The 17945-nt window shown below is 42.9% G+C and overlaps 1 non-coding gene across 1 annotated transcript; it reads right to left on the bottom strand.

Moving 5' to 3' along the window:
* Positions 1-14053: 14053 nt before the first annotated feature.
* LOC119945634 lies at positions 14054-14190 on the bottom strand. The gene has a single exon (XR_005456294.1). It is a non-coding gene; the product is annotated as a small nucleolar RNA SNORA7 (small nucleolar RNA).
* Between the last annotated feature and the right edge of the window lie 3755 nt (positions 14191-17945).

The following is a 17945-nucleotide window of genomic DNA, read 5'->3' as shown; positions in this document are numbered from 1 at the left end:
AGGCACCTTCAGAAATCCCTAAAGATGCCGCTCCATTTCCATAAGGAAATCCACCTTTCTGCAGGAAGCAGTTATCGTAGCTGTATTTTATGAACTTTAAAGCAGTCTAGAGCATATCAGTATCCATCCCAATGTTTCTATTAAAACGAATCCGACTTTATATTCCTGAGATGCGCTTCAAGACTTTGGGAGCCGTGGTCATTGTGGTAATAAATACTCATCCCTAAAATGCTTTTGGAACCTTTCATACACTCTTAACCACCCCTGTGGTTTCTTAAGGGGTTTGTTAAGGAGATTTGGTTTGAAGACCACCTATAGTACTGGCTGAGTTGGGGTGAAGAGGCACTTAGCAAAATTTGGTTTGGCATTTCATGTAGATTACCTCAGTTTGCCAATGGAAAAATGCAGTGGCCCAATGGAAGGCTGGGAAGCAGTGGAAGGATTTCCTCATTCACCTTTGTTCTAAACTTTTGTCCACACTGCTCCTTCCAGTATGACTCCGTTGACACCCCTGGGTGAACAGAAACTGGTAGGTAAACGGAGGTTGCTTAGGGGTCTCAGAGGTGTTCATTTACTTCCAGCTCATGATTGATTTTCAAACACATGAAATAATACTTACATGTTTGGATGACAGTGAGCATCCTTCACTAAATGGATTGATCTTTTAAGTTTAAAAGCATGTGCAATGATAATTTGGCCTTAGAATTTTGAGCAGTAGACAGGGGAACAGGCTACATGTCTTTACATAGTAACTCCTTCCTCTTTTTTGCCTTTTGCTTCCTCATTGTGCTGCAAAGACAGACTAATTATTTAATAATTAAGAGGCCATATTTTGACATTAATTGGGGAAAGCATATTGTGTGAGTCAGAAAGAACAACACTGAGATAAATTGCTTTATCAGACATCCCAGAGGGCACAGCTTCCATGTTTAATCTGGGCAACTCCACTGGGCAAGTGGTCATATCCAGGAGAGAAATCCAGTCACCCCTCTTGTAAATGAAAATATCAGTAGCAATTCCACGGTTACAGTCACTGTGAGACTAATATACAATGAGATTTTCAGGCTTTCTAAGATTCTGGCAACAGTTTCACAATTGCTTCAGATGAGCAGTGGGAAAGAAGCAAAGTGATTTTTCTAAAAATTGAGAGCCCACATTTTAGGGTGTATCTACAAGGGCAAAAAGCAGTGGTGAAATTAACTTGTCGTTTGGATAATTTGATGAGACAGACCTTTTTGAGACCTAAGATTGTGTCACCATCAGCGAGTATTACAGTAATGTAGCTGCAGAGAATGCATAAAGGAACACCATGGAAGGGTTAAATCTATTTCTGCAAACTCCAGCTTTAATTCTCTTTCTAACTCCTTTAAAACACCTCTGCAAATTAACAGTGGTGTTAAAACAGGTCCTCGTGTTGCTACACGTTATTTGTAAGATTAACACTAAAGTAAAAATGTACTGGTGTGTTGTAAAGGGACTGATTTTTAAAACAGGCCCCAGTGGGGTGATGTACCTTCCCCCCCCCCAATTTAAGAATTCCGTGAAGATGATTGCTGGTGAATTCTGGTTCACGTGAGTGTTAATTCTCTGTATCTTGTTTTGCAAAGAGGAGTCCTTGGGAGAGGGTCTGGACACTTTACTTTGGACCCGTTGAAGATCGTTCCTGTTGTGTATCCAGCTGGAGGGGGTTTGTTTTACAGTGATCACCCTTTCTGATTTGAAGATTGCATGACAAGAAACTATTAAAGTAAGGGCAAAGAATTCAATTTCTTGATGTCACTTTTCTTGGATGGACTTTAAAAATAGGTCACTTAATGTTATCTGGATTTGTGTATTGCAACAGCACCTGCTAGCACTGCTAGAGTTAAGAGTCTATCGGTGTTTTCATTACAAGCCCCTATTTTCAGAGGTTTATAGACTGTATCTTGGCCTTAGAAATAAGCTCCTGGCCAAACGGTCCTGAACAAGGTCTCTGGGAGAGAGAAAATTTTTATAGAATATAGCAATGTTTTTTAAAAAAAGCTCAGCTCTTTTTGTAATTCAGGAGTCAAAAATAAGATGGATTCTTTCTGGGATCAGACACTTTGCATTGGGGAACGCATCATATGATTTTTTTAACCAAAGGCCTTTAGACCATGCAACTTGAGGACCAGTTTAAAATAGATATAAAAATGGTTGGTAAAGTATCCAAATCTTCGTGAATTTTTTTACCTTTTTTGGGTACTGATGGGAGTTATAATTCTGCCTTTCTAGAAAAAGGTGCCTCAGTATAGTTTTTTAGGGTAGGGAGTTAATCTTTAACAGATTCACATCCTATCTTTGCACAGATTTCACCTTATAAACCTTTCTGCTCTGAAGTTACCAGAATCTTGTAGGTGATAAGCAGTCATTCTCTATTTTTAAAAATGCAATAACATACATTTATCTGACATGAATATTTCAGTTTGATTGAATATATAAAATTTCTAATCCACACACAAACTCTCTCTCCCTCCTTCTCACACACACATACCCCTGTATTTCAATAGCTAATCACAGAGATCTCCAAAGCCATTAAAAGAGCATTGTACCAGCTCACATACATTTTCATAAGAGGTTTATATTTCTTTAATATGACCAGAGAAACCGACAGGTTTACATCAGAAGAAGTGGAATGCACTGCTAATGACCAATTTTTGTGGACTGATGATTATTCAAGCAAATACAATTAAAAAGGGATAAATAACAACTCCTATTTTTAAAAGGTTCCCTATCGTGTAAGGAAAACACATCCCGTTAGCTGCTTGGTGCTTGAATCGCAACGGGTCCTAGATAAAAGATTGAATTGATACTTGTTTGTCAGCCAGAGCGTGCCACGTCACAGGCAAGAGAAAGCAAGTAACTAGTTTGTGCTTAGGCAAAGCCCTGATTTTTCGGGAGAATTCTCCACTTTGCACAGTTACACAGTGAGTGAATCTCCTACCTCCCCACCCCAACTTACACCCCCGCCTCCCACCAGAAACGAAATAGTAAAAATCATGCTTGTGATGTAAAGGGAGTGACAACACCTCTGACACAAAGACACTTAACTCAGGTAAAAATCACCTTCATGTCAACTCTGCGGGTGCCCTTAAATTGTAACATAGGCCTTCCTAGGACTGGATTTACCAGATCTTTTAGTGCCTGGAGACTCTGGCAAAATATGAGTCCACCAGGACTGACCTGAAAATGAGTTTGAAAGCAACATCATCACAGAATTCCTTGGCATCCTGCGCTTGAAAGTTGCTACTGTTTAAGAACCTCAGTTTGGCAATCTTTTGCTGCAATATTAAAGCTTGCTGAGTTGAACTAAGGATAGAGGCTTAAGATGGCTTAACTGGCATTTTTTCCTGAATTTTAAAGACTTGGATCAGTGACATTTGATGCGGCTTTGTGGTCTGACAGAATACCACAAAAAAATCTCAGGAAGACTGACAAAACATCACAGGCAAATTGAGATTTTGACAAAGTCCCTCTGGATTTGATCATTTTTTTCTGATATCAATGCTCGACAGTGAAGAGTATTGCATTTCCTTATTTTTTTTTCTGAGGAAGTCAACAGTTTCTTGCATAAATGGGTTTAGACTTAATTTTAATGCAAGCGAAACATAGTCAATAGAGGCAAATTAAAACCATATAATTTTGTAATCTTAGTTTAGCTATAATTGCAGCAATAAAACAGTGGAAAGAATAATTGTGGAACATATGTTTGTGAGTGACATTATCTAGGTGACTTCCCCTTCACGGCAAAGCGCTGTCCTATTCATCTCTCCCTCCCTATGTATTGGAATGGCAAACCTGCAAGCCTGGAGTTAATGCTGATTGCAGCAGCTGCTTACACATGGAGTCTCCATAGCAACTGTGCAGGTTGCCATGCAACCATATTCTTTTAGGGACAGTGAAAATGCCCAAAGGCTTACTAAAAATACATGGGGGAAAAAAAAATCTGAAATTTTCTTACTACTTTTAGTGGTTATAGGGGAACTGTGCTACAAGGCGAAATCATGGGTCAGGCAAATAAAAACCCAGCCCTGACCTTTCCAAAATTGCTCGCTGGTGCTTGAAACCTCAAGCTTTATTCACCAGGATGACTTTTGATCGATTGCAAAATTGGTAGCTTATGCCAGGGAGCCCTTGCAGACTGGAAGATGCAGTGTGGTGCTATTGGTATTCCTGTCGGGGTTAAAGGTCAGTAGAAAGTCATCAATGCAGTATTGATCGGCGGGGCTGAAAAATGCCCATGTTTCCCCCTTCTCACTGCTCAGGGCTGCATACCAAGCCTTAAGCAGACTCATGCTGTCTCTGAGCCGGCTCTGGAACAAACCATCCCATCAGCAAATGTGACATCACTTCAGTCAGCTCAGCTGTTTCTGCAGCTTTCTATAAATAGCTCGATAAAAAATTGAAGACTGCTTGCTGAGAATTTAGCCAGCCAATCTTCTTGTCCTAAGCATTTTGGGGAGGTTGGCTTCTCTTTCTTACCTCTGATGTGCCCCACGTCTATTTTGTATGTGTCTGAATTATGATTTTTAATTGCAAGATGTTTCATATTAAATACTACTCAATTTATAATGTTCCCATGGCTGAATATTCATATTGTGTGTACATGGTATGTACATTTAGACACGTATGGATGGATAGATAGATATCTGGTAGCTTTAAACATTGACAGTCTCCAAATTAGTGAATTACCAAAGAGCTTACTTTATCTACCTAGTCATATTTATACGTGATAATTATCATCACCCTTTCTGGTATCTTTTAGAAGAAATCGAAGTGCAGTAAAGAGTTAGGAGATGAGAAATGTAGCAGAAAGAGAGCAAGAGAGCGAGAGAGAGAGAGAGAGAGAGAGAGAGAGCGAGAGAGACACTCTCTGTTCATATTACAATAGTCATGTCAAATTTTGATCGGTGAAGGGGGCAGTATTAGAGGCCATGTTCTGGAGGGAGAGTAACAAATAGATAAACAGACAAAGAAGATTCTGACTCTCACGTGCGTTTCGATTCTTGTCCTATTTCATGATCTCTCACACAATATGCGGCTTGCTTCCCTAACTACCTGGCCACATAAATAGCAAACGGTCATTCCTCCAGAGACTGGTAGGTACCTGATTACGTTTCTAAAGGAGAATCTCCCTACCACCACAGAAAAATTTTCCATTGTTTGCATTCGATGAAAAGGAGCATTTATCTGAATTCGAAGCGTGGAGGCCTTCCATGTTTCAAAGGATTGCAACTAGCAGAAAGGACGAACAACTCAGCTCAAGAAAATTCAGATTTTTTTTTCCATTTATACAATCAGACAGGCTGGCCCATCCATATTGTGACCCATTTTCAAGGGGCGGAAGCTGTGCCTGGTGGGCGGTGTTTCTACAGTGAAAATAGACGCCCCACTGAAGAACCGCATAGGAGGGAAAAGACACAAGGACCTTGGCTGAATTGTCGCCATTGTTTCAACCCTCCTCCTGTACTGCATGGGTTACACGCAGCAATTTGTTATACCAAAAAGCTCATTTTGCACAAAAGTAGGGATAAAAAAACTGAGGAAATTTGGAATTTATGCTTTAAATCCATTTCCTCTTGAACAATAGGACACTAGGAAGATTCCCAATGCGAAGATATAAATTCATATGTACATTGTGTGTGTGTGTGTGTGCTTGCGCACGCGTATGTATACACGTGTGTGTGTGTGTGTGTGTGTGTGTGCGTGCTGGCGTGCATGCCTGCACATTCTCCATTTGCTGTTGTTATGGTAACAGATCCCTCTAAAACACTATAGTAAACATTGATGTTAAGTTCATGTAAATGGTCAACCTGCAAGTGAAATTATTTCTGGTATTGATTTTTTCTACATTTTTAAGCAGGCAGTGCATATTATCAGACATAGTATTGTCTAGAAGTGGAGGATTAGAAATATAACAATTCTTTGGAAGACAGTAATGATCCTTAAGCCAAATAAGTCATTGAAAATTTGGAAGTCATAATGTGGTAGTCTCTTTGTTTTAGGAAACCAAGCAACCCAAAATTTCAGGAAAAAGCCAGGAAGGCTTTGGCCTAGAATTGATTAGAAATATAGGGCATTGGCTTTGAAGTTAAGCAATCTGCAGATATGCATACAAATTTTCCAGACAGTGGAGCTAATTCCTTAGATTGTTAAAATGCCCGAATCTGTTTCTCATATTACACCCCAAATGAAAACATGGGGCTATGCACCAGCTTCTTGGGGAAGATGATTTGAAATAAATTCTTTGAAAATGAATGTATGTCTAAGCCATCATCTATTTCCTGAAGAAGCTAACCTAAGGTAGAATTATAATGTGAGGGAGAGAACCCTACTCTTCAGAACAACATGCCCTAAGTGTCATTTGCTGAATATCGCAAGCTAGTTGTTGTTTCTATTGTTGCCAATGCTTGACTTTATACTTAAATTTGGGGGCCCAGTTTGAAATGGACGGATATGATTCAGAGGCAGGATTCCATCCCAACAGCATGAATGTACAGTGTAAAAATCTCAAGCATCCCTGGCTTAGCCAGCTAGCAGAAAAAAAAAATCCGAACCTCTGTTTTTCCTATATGGACCCATCACCTTCACCTTTCTAATTTTGAAAGGGGACTGAAGTGACGGTCCTGAAGATTTAAGAAGCAGAAATATTCTCAGTGAAAGTATTTGAAAAGTAATCCATGTAAAGATGTAGAGCCTTGACCATTAGAATATCTATAAATATGAAGTTGATTGAAAACAAGCTTTTTCTTTTCTTCTCAAAACACAGCTCTGCACGTGAGTCTGAGCTTCCGATATATCACTGAGTCTAAAATAGCACTTAATATTTGAGCATCTGTTCAGTCCATATTTCTGCCCCTTTGAAAAGATGTAAACATCGAGTAGATAGAAATGAAAAATGATCAACTGGAAAAAGGTCAGGCGATTTTTTTTTAAATAAAAGAAAACATTTTTCTTAAGGGATTTTACACTCTTGTGATTTTTTTTTCCTAGTCGATACATCTCGGGGCAAAATCAATGGGCAGCAGAAAGCTAACTTAAAAAAAAATCTCTGTAAGCTCTTTTATGACAGTGAACCATTAAATCTCACGAGTAATGAGGGGAAAAAGCTGGATTGTGCATAGATTGCTCTTTACCCAGGATGCTGTGTGCCTGCAAGATTCTGAATAGAGACACACCTGCTTGCTAGCTGATAACACTCTGGGGTCATTTCATTGAAAAACTGCCAGCCAGTAGGTACTTAAAATAACGCCACCGACGAAATCGTGACCCGCCGTTGAGACTAAAGAGGTGTAAAAGCAGAAAGGGAATGTAGATAAATGCACATTCCTTTGTACCACAACGAAACTTTTGTATGTCAATTCGACTGAATAGGCAAGACTGTTTCCCGTACAGTAGAAACAAATTAGATTGTTCAGCTGCATTTTTGGCCATTAGCCAAGGGAGCCGTGTGCCATGCTGTTTGCCTACCAGTGCTGCTTAGATTGGCAAATGCCCATGCAGTCTGAAGAGGGCAGGCGGAGGACTGGCCAGTTGCCAGGAAGTGTGTGGGACCGATGCCACTGCTGGACATGGGGAGTGGGGAGTACAAAGGCATTCAATAATCTGAATGTCCCTTTGCTTCAAGAGAGTGATGCCAGGCAGCATTTAATGAGAGATTGCTTTGTTACAAAGTCCTCAACATCAAGTAGGCTGGTGAGCTCATTAACCTGACTGCAGCAAATAAAAAAGGCACACTCAGAAGACTCCCATGATAGCATACTCAATGGTGTAAGAGCCCTTTTGCTTCCTTTATGGTGATCCATTAGCAAGCAGCAGTGTAAACACCATCCAGCAAGCCCGGTTTCTGATTGTTCAACTGAAGGCTGTTTTCCCTTGAGGATTATACCACCAGTTGATGTTGGGGTTCCCCTCCCCCCAATTTATTTTTTTCCCCTACTTCTTAAGGTTGTCACCTATTCCATAATGGTCTTATTTACGATGAAAAATTTTGGATTTGCGGGGGTCATTAGGAGTACAACTACGGTTCAGGAAACACAAACAGCTCCGGTCTCTGAAAGAAGATAATGATGTAGGACACATAAAGTAGAGTGATCCCCGAGGGGAAATCGACCAGGGTCTGTTGGACCTGTTCCAGCCCCAAAGAGCCATCCTGCTAGACCACTTTCCAGGGGTCCATTTGCCTTTACTTTCATGGGGCTCTTTGCCCTGCTGTTATAAGATGGTGAGTTCGTGGCACTCTCCCCTGAGGTACCTTGCTTACTTGACAGGGGCTAGGGATGGTGCTTCCAACAATCAATCAATCAATCAATCGTATTTATTGAGCGCTTACTGTGTGCACAGCACTGTACTAAGCGCTTGGGAAGTACAAGTTGGCAACATGTAGAGACAGTCCCTACACCTTCTTCATTTGCCACACACCTGATGGCTGAGCAGAAATTCAATAAAAAAACTCCTGAACCAAACAGTCAAGAACTAACCCACCACCCTAGAAAGACAGAGCACAAAGCGTCGATGGCATGGGAGTGGGAGGCTGTCTTCTAGAAAGTGAAGATCATTTGTTCCTCTGTCTTGTGTCCAAACCTTAACCTGTGCATGGCTAATAAAAGAGACAGGGCAAGACCCTGGGGATTGGTTTGGGGAAATGGGATACATAAAACCTTTACTTTCAGGTCACAGGTTCAAAACCAGTGCAGACCAGAGTTGGCTACAAGTCACCGTGCCTAATTGGAACGTGGTTGTTGAGAGGAAATGAGTTCATGGGCTGGATCCATTCTCTGGATGCCAACTGTCTTCAGTAATCCAAAGGACCAGCTTTCCCCATAGGCCTCAGCCTCTGATCAGTCAATCAATCAGTGTTATTTATTGAGCGCTTACTGTATGCAGAGCACTATACTAAGGACTTGGGAGAATACAGTGCAACAGAGGTGGTAGACACGTTCCCTGCCCGCAAGGAGCTTTCAGTCTAGAGGGAAGCTTGGGCATAGACAGATTCAAGTATTTTCTCATCTTAGAGGTGCCTCCTTTTGGAAGGCAGTGGATAGAAGATTCAGTGCTTGGGCTGAATGCTTATTTTCTGATAAATGGAAGATTGAAAAGTCGATTATGTCAATATTGCCTTTCTCTGAAGTAGGAGCTGAGGGATTGAGCAATGGTTTGAGGGCAAGGAGGCATGAGTGACATTACATTTTCTATTACAGTGGTCCATGGCATGTCATGTAACAGACTTAAGGGTAGGGATTGCTTCTACCAATTCTCTTATATTACAAGTACGTGCTCTTGTATTACAGTTCTCTACACAAGGTAAGCACTCAATAAATACCACTGATTGATTGGTTGATTGAACGAATGAAAAAGCACACTAAAGACTCATGGAGAAGGTAGCTCACCTCCTCCAGGAGGCCTTCCCAGACTAAGCCCCCCTTTCCTCTGCTCCCCCTCCCTTCCCCATCACCCCGACTCGCTCCCTTTGGTTTACTCCCCTCCCTGCCCCATAGCACTTGTGTATATATGTACATATTTATATTTATAATTCTATTAATTTTTTATTAATGATGTGTATATAGCTATAATTCTATTTGTTTATAATGATGCTACTGATGCCTGTTCACTTGTTTAGATGTCTGTCTCCCCCCTTCTAGACTGTGAGCCCATTGAGGGCAGGGATTGCCTCTGTTGCTGAATTGTACTTCCCAAGCGCTTAATACAGTGATCTGCCTACAGTAAGCTCTCACTATATACAACTGAATGAATGAATGAATGACTTCAGTCATGTAAAATGCTTGAAGCTCTTTGGAGAGACAGGCCTCACAAAGACAGTGATGTGATCAATTCAATAGTATCTATGGAGTGCCTCCTGAATGAAGAACACTGTACTAAATGCTTTGGAGAGAACAATAATAGTAGTACACAGAATCCCTGTCCACAAGAAGATGACTAGATTGTCAGATTTCAAGGAAGACAGACCCCAAATTATTCAAAGATAGGAAGGAAAAAGAGAGTGGAAATATGGCTCAGTGAAGACCTACAGTACATAAATTGATGTGGGCAATCAACAGTACGGCTGCTGTGAATGCATATGGGCAGAGGTGGTAGTTGGGGAAATGTGCTGCTCAAGGAAGAAAGGTAATCAGGCAAGGCCTCCTGGAGGAGGTGGGAATTAAAGGAGGGGTTTGTTAGTGTCTCTAGCCTCACAGGGAACCTACCAACAAAACAAATAAACAAACAAAAAATCTCCAAGTTCTGCACTTATGCGCAAGCCCTCATTATTCCAGTAAGGCAATCATCCATAAGCATGGTAAGAAAGCAGTGTGATGTAGTGGAAAGAGCCCGGGCTTGGGAGTCAGAGGTCATGGGTTCTAATCCCTGCTCCGCCACTTGTCTGCTGTGTGACCTTGGGCAAATCACTTCACTTCTCTGTGCTTCAGTTCCCTCATCTGCATAATGGGGATTGAGACTGTGTCCAACCCGAATTGTTTGTTTCTGCCCCAGCACTTAATGCTGTGCTTGGCACATAGTAAGAGTGTGACAACTACCATTATTATTATTATTAGTAGTAGTATTAGTATTATTATTGTTATCCCTGTATTTTGCAACTCCTGAACTGAAGCTGGGTCTGCCCAACACCTCAGCTCAGGTTCTGCAGCTGAGTTTGGCAAGACCGGAATTGGGGGTCCTGTCTTACAATTTGGCATTGTTATCTGGGCTACTAATTGCACTTGACAGCTTATGTACTCTAATCTGAAATACCTAGAAACGTGATGTCTGTGTTGTAACTATGGGCTTTTGGGAATTCAAAGTGGACTACCTTGAATTCCCAAAGAGAAGCAGTGTGGCTCTGTGGTAAGAGCACGGGCTTTGGAGTCAGAGGTCATGGGTTCAAATCCCTGCTCTGCCAATTGTCAGTCGTGTGACTTTGGGCAAGTCACAACTTCTCTGTGCCTCAGTTACCTCATCTGTAAAAGGGGATTAAGACTGTGAGCCTCACGAGGGACAACCTGATCACCTTGTAACCTCCCCAGTGCTTAGAACAGTGCTTTGCACATAGTAAGTGCTTAATAAATGCCATCATTATTATTATTATTATCAGGTTTCTGCCTAGTGGTGGAAGAAATAGTGCTTATTATATGCCTTCTACATGTAAAACACAGGAACAAAAGCAGTGTTGCCTAGTGGAAAGAGCAAAGGCCTGGGACTCAGAAGACCTGGGTTCTAATTCCAACTCTGCCAGTTATTTGCTGTGTGACTTTGGGCAGGTCACAATTTCTCTGTACCTCAGTTCTCCTGTTCTCCCTATCCAGCTCTTAGAACAGTGCTTTGCACATAGTTAGTGCTTAACAAATGCCATCATTATTATCTAAACTGTGAGCCCCATGCGAGGAAGGGACAGCATCCAACCTAAATCTACTGTATCTACCCCAGTGCTTAGAACAGTGTTTGACACATAGTAAGCACTTAACAAATATCATAAAAGAAAGGAAAGAAAAAAGTTGTGACCAGTTCAGCAAGTAATAGCATCCCAGCTGTATGCTCATGCCCCAGTCCTAGGTAGTGACTCCCTCAAACTACATTTTTACAGAAGCAGAGTGGCTCAGTGGCAAGAGCCTGGGGTTGGGAATCAAAGAATGTGCGTTCTAATCCCGGCTCTGCCACTTGTCTGCTTTGTTGCCTTGGGCAAGCCACTTAACTTCTCTGTGCCTCAGTTACCTCATCTGTAAAATGGGGATTAAGACTGTGAGCCCCACGTGGGACAACCTGGTTACCTTGTATCTACCCCCAGTGCTTAAAACAGTGCTCACACATAGTAAGTGCTTAACAAATACCATTATTATTATAAATTTTGACTATCCCAAGTTTTGTGATTAACCACTGCCCACCTCACATTTGGGAATCGGCAGTTTGATCAGACAATCGAAGGTATTTGCTGAGCAACTACTGAGGGGAAAGTCTCGTACTAAGTACTTGGCAGAGGACATTAGGAGACCAGCGCATGTTCCCTGCCCCCAAAGAAAGGAACAAACTAATAGGGGAGAGTGCCAGAAATTGTTACACACAGTAGAAGTAGAAAGAAGAAACAAGGATATAACAGGAATGTCATACAGCTGTATCAGGATGAAATTTGAAGAATAAGTAATTGATTAGACAAGTTAAACAATAAATGTAAAAAACGTGCTGAGGCTAGGAATAAAATATTTGTGTGCTAGGGGCTGCTGTTGGGTTGGCACAACTAATGGGATGTGAGTAAATCAGGGAAGGCTGCCTGAAAGAGGAGGACTGTAGGAGGGCTTTGAAGATGGGGAGGACTTGTAGTCTGAAGTATTAGTGCCGGGGGAAGGTGGGTACTTGTGTTCTCAACCAGAACCTGCTAAGCTGGGTTACCCTGGTAGAAATGTGTACTCACACTGGGAGTTATAGGACCAGATTTGTTTTTGGTATTTGGTAAGTGCTTATCATGTGCCAGGCACTGTACTAAGTGCTGTGGTGGATACAACATTGTACACAGTCCATGTCCCACATGGGGCTCAAAGTCTTAGTCCCCATTTTTCAGGTGAGGTAACCGAGGCACAGAGGAGTGAAGTGACTTGTCCAAAGTCACAAAGCAGGCAAGCAGTGGAGCTAGGAATTAAAAACCAGGTGCTCTGACTCACAGGTTCATGCTCTTTCCACCAGTCTGGGGTAGAGGCTTTGCTCGAGGGAGGCTGGGTGACCAGAGAGAGGCAGGGCTGTTCCGGCGTGAGTCCTCTGGATCCCACTTGACCAAACCTTTGGATCAGGGCGACTACTGCCAGCTATCCAGGCACACTATATTTCATGAGCAAAAATCAGGAGAGACCTCCCAAGAAAAGTTTGGCAAATCTGCGAAGTTCAGATGCCACAATCCAAATTGCATTGGCACTCCAGCACTCTGATGAAGGTTTGAGAGGGATGGAGATCGAAGATCAGGGGCAAGGTCGAGTGGCACCCTTCCTTCTCTGGAGTGTCCACTTTCCCCTTCTCCCTCCCTTTCAGCAATTTTGGAGGAGCAGAGGGAATTAGAACAGGCCAATGTGATCGCCTCTCTCTGGTTTCCCAAACCTGACTTTGATTTTGCTACTTCTTAAGAGCAGGGCAGGAGGACAAAGGGATCTGAATGCCATCTTGTTTAGCTTGGGTCAGAAGACAATTCCACCTTTGTTGTGAGCCATTAAAGAGATCACCTAAAATCCACATCTGTTTGTTCCAAACATGGAATTTGGGGACTGAATTATAGTCTCAAGGGATCTTATTGCCAGGGTCAATTTGAATACAGGCTCGTCTCATGGTGTTAGATGGTCTCCTATTTTGTTTGATTTCCGAGGGAGTCTCTTTGGCTCCATCCGGGATGTCAGCCTTTTCATCCACCCAACAGCTGTCTCTAGCACTTATGTATTTATTTAGACCCCTCCTCAGTCCTTCGGTATGTATGTATATTACATTGAACATTCACTTTATCTATTCTGATTCCACTTTTTGTACGGTGGTCTCACTTGCTAGAAGTTAAGGTCCTTCTGGGCTGGGAATGTATCTAGTGCTTGGGTTGTACTTTCCCAAGCACTTAGTGCTATGCCTTGCACTGAGTAGTTGCTAAATAAATACTATTCCTCCTTGTCCTAATATCATTGAAGGGTAAAACTCACCATTAGAATGTAAGCTCCTTGTGGGCAGGCAGTGTGTCACTGATTATTTTGTACTCCCAAGCACTGAAGATGCATTGCACGCAGTGAGCATTCAACTTTTATCATTGGTGCTCCTATTACTACTAATACTACTACTTCTACTACTACTTGTCTGGTCTTACCTTATGCTTTCGAGTCATCTCTGACCCATAGCGGCACCATGGTCACATCTCTTCCAGAACGCCCCACCTCCATTTGCGATCGTTCTGGTAGTGGATCCACAGAGTTTTCTTGGTAAAAATACGGAAGTGGTTTATCACTGCCTCCTTCTGGGCAGTAACCTTGAGTCTCCACCCTCGACTCTCCCCCATGCCTCTGCTGCCCAGCACAGGGGAGTTTTGATTTGTAGCAGATTGCCTTCCACTCGCTAGCCACTACCCAAGCTAGGAATGGAATGGGTATGCGTCTGCTTGACTCTCCCTCCCATAGTCGAGACTGGTAGAGTATGGAAACTCTCCAGGTGTGACTCTGAGAGGGGGAACTACTACTACTAGTACTATTACTACTACTATCAAGAGTCACCAAACTAGATGATGAAACTTGGTCCTTGACTAAGAAACCTGGAAGAATAATATTGCCAATTAGTGAATGAACTATAGTGACCTGTTGAGTCCATTTGGCAGTGGTTGTTAGCTGACCCTGTCATGGCCGGGGGTGCCCAGTGTCGCACTGAGCAATGGACTCAGGGCCAGAGTCCTGACCGGTTGCCCTTCCTGGGAGCTGATCCCCAGGAAGAAGCAGCATAGATAGAGCATGCTTCCTGGGAGTCAGAGGACCTGGGTTCTAATCCCAGCTCCACCACTCGTCTGCTGTGTAACCTTGAATAATATCAATAATAATTGTGGTATATTGTGGTATTTGTTAAGTGCTTACTGTGTGCCAGGAACTCTTCTAAACACTGGGGTAGATACAAGCTAATCGGGTTGGACTTAATCCCATTTTAAAGATGAGGGCCCTGAGGCTCAGAATGAAGTGATTTGCTCAAGGTTGCACAGCAGATAAGTGGCATAGCCAGGATTAGAATACAGATCCTTCTGACTCCCAGGCCCGGGCTCTACCCACTAGACCCCACTTAACTTCTCTGGGGCTCAGTTACCTCATCTGCAAAATGGAGACTGAGACCGTGAGCCCCATGTGGGACATGGACTGTGTCCAAGCAGCATAGCCTGGTGGCAAGAGCACGAGCTTAGGAGTCAGAGGTCGTGCGTTCTAATCCCGGCTCCACCACTTGTTTGCTGTGTGACCTTGGGCAAGTCACTTAACTTCTCTGTGCCTCAACTACCTCATCTGTAAAATGGAGATTGAGACTGTGAACCCCACATGGGACAACCTGATTAGCTTTTATCTCCCCCAGTGCTTAGACCAGTGCTTGGCACATAGTAAATGCATAACAAATACCATATAATAATTATCTTGCAACTATCCCAGCATTTAGCACAGTACCTGGCATATGGTAAGTGATTAACAAATACCATTAGAATAAAAAAAATAAAGAGAAAGGGACAGGTCCCCTAACATTATCCCAGTTCCATATGTAATCACTGTAGTATTCTGTTGCCCACCTGGGGATCAATGACCTTTACTGACATACTGTTTGCAGAGAACCACGTTTGGAAGAGTTCAGTAAAACAGAGTTGACAGGCACAGTCCCTATCCACAAGGAGCTTACGGTCTACATGGGGAGGCAGACATGAAAATAAATTATGAATAGGGGAAATAGTAGAGTATAAGGCTATTTACTTGAGTGCTGTGGGGCTGGGGTGAGTATCCAGTGCTTAGAACAGTTCTCAGAACATAGTAAGTGCTTAACAAATACCATCATTGTTATTATCAAAGTGCTTAAAGGCTACACAGCCAAGTGCATGGTCAATGGTGAGAAGAGGGTGGATAGGGGAAATGAGAAGAATCCATCCTGACGGTCTTCATGCAAGTTTTTTTTTTAGGTCTTGACTGCTGTTTGATGAGCATTGTTTTATTTTACGCTTTTACCACCGCTCCTAAAATTATTCATTCATTAAAAGAACAAAGCAAAAAAACAAACAAACACCCTAGCCATAGTGTCTGATGCAGCCACTGGTGCGTTAAAGGTCATTTATGGTGTATGTGAAATTACTTTCTGTGAAATGACTTATTAAGACTGATGATGAGCTCACCCAAAATGGTTGGATTTGGATTTGGGATTTGGGGAAGAGGTCCTGGTCAGAGGTTCCAACTTTTCATTTTGAGAAGCAGGGAGAAAGAGGGGTAGTGATTTTAGAGGGGTTGAGGATTGGGAGGGGATGGGCTTGAGAGTGCTAATAGGGCTTTTCATTCCTGATCAGAAGCCTTCAGGTCCTGTCAGGGACCTGGGTTAAGCAAGTCTGGGGGTCTTCTTAGAAAGTCATGGGGTGACCATCCCTGCTGTCCTCGTAGAGCAGGAATCTACACCCTAGACTCTAAATGGCTGGTTAGATGGCTGCAGCCTATTGAATCTAGAAATCCTCATGTAATAGGACTTGCAATAAGAGTGGTGGAAATGTCAGTTGGGCAGAAACGTCAGAGACAAAAGATGGCTGGTTTTCAGGACTCTTAAGTATTTCCAGGTGAGTTCTAGTTGGAATTCAAACTAGAACCTAGTAGAACCGGAGGGGACCACCAGAAGCAGTTTAGCACATGCCCAGCAGATCAACACCTGGCCCTTTGCTTAAGGATCTCCCAAAGCCATTGACAATACCAATAATTACTGCATTTATTGAGTGCTTACTACATAAGGAAGATTCCCTGAAAATGTGTTTCCACATCGGATCATATCAGCTCACCCAACAACCCTGAACTCAGAACAAAACAGTCTCCTGTCCTTGAGGATCTGTCAAGCAGTTGAGGGGATTGGTGAGGGCCAACATAGAGCCTGGAGCCTGCTACCTCACTTGTCTGCTATGTGACCTTGGGCAAATCACTTGACTTCTCTGTGCCTCAGTTACCTCATCTGGAATGGGGTATAGGGACTGTGTCTAACCTGATTAGCTTACATCTACCTCAGTGCTTAGATCTACCTCAGTGCTTAGAACAGTGCTTGGCACATGGTAAGCACTTGCCAAGTACCATAAACAGTCCCTTCAGCATCCAAGGGCTTTGGCACATGCACAACCTAGAAATGCCAGCCAAAGGGCATTTCTCCTCCTAAGCTCTGGCCAGCCCCAAAGCCCAGTTTCGGGGAATAGCTTAGTCCTAGCTATGTCCCTGGCCTATTGGGTAACCTGAGGCAAATTGGCCCACGTCCTCCTCCTTGCCTGGAATGCCCTCCCTCCGCACATCCACCAAGCTAGCTCTCTTCCTCCCTTCAAAGCCCTACTGAGAGCTCACCTCCTCCAGGAGGCCTTCCCAGACTGAGCCCCCTTTCTCCTCTCCTCCTCCCCATCCCCCAGCCCTACCTCCTTCCCCTCCCCACAGCACCTGTATATATGTTTGTACAGATTTATTACTCTATTTATTTTACTTGTACATACTATTCTATTTATTTTGTTAATGATGTGCATCTAGCTTTATTTCTGTTTATTCTGGTGACTTGACACCTGTCCATATGTTTTATTTTGTTGTCTTTCTCCCCCTTCTAAACTGTGAGCCCGTTGTTGGGTAGGGACCGTCTCTGTATGTTGCCAACTTGCACTTCCCAAGAGCTTAGTACAGTGCTCTGCACACAGTAAGCGCTCAATAAATACGATTAAATGAATGAATGAATGAATTTCTCCGGGCCTCAGTTTACTCCTCTATAAAAGGGGGCTTAAAACACCTGTTCCTGCCACCCAAGCGTGTGGGGCAGTACTGAGCAATGTCTCTTTGGATGTAGGTGACCATTGGTTGCTCTGTATGCCCCTGTTTCCTCCTGGAAATGGGGCCCTTTGGCCAGTGTTAACTGAACTCCAAAGAAAATTGGCTGACAGTGGCCACTGTAGAAGCAGTTCTCTTACTAGGAGAGACCAGCTTAACTTGTCTGTGGGAAAAAACTCTCTAAATTCCCTTTTATTTTCACCCATCCTCCACAGTCAACCCGGTTCTCTCAAGCGCAGATTCCCAGGTCGATCTTTTCCTCCTGGGGTGAGAATGTGGGGATTGGAGTGTGGGTCGGTCACTGTGCGTAACCCACAGGAAATTCTGACATCCTAAAGGTGGGTAGGGATGTGTCCAAAAAGCTTAATATCAAGAAAAATAGTTGGACATCTTTGGAAATCTAAGTGGAGGGGAGTCTGTGACACC

Source organism: Tachyglossus aculeatus, chromosome 25, assembly GCF_015852505.1.
Source record: "Tachyglossus aculeatus isolate mTacAcu1 chromosome 25, mTacAcu1.pri, whole genome shotgun sequence".
Lineage (NCBI taxonomy): Eukaryota > Metazoa > Chordata > Mammalia > Monotremata > Tachyglossidae > Tachyglossus > Tachyglossus aculeatus.
The sequence above is the reverse complement of the archived record's forward strand: the minus strand, read 5'-3'. Positions and strand labels throughout refer to the sequence as shown.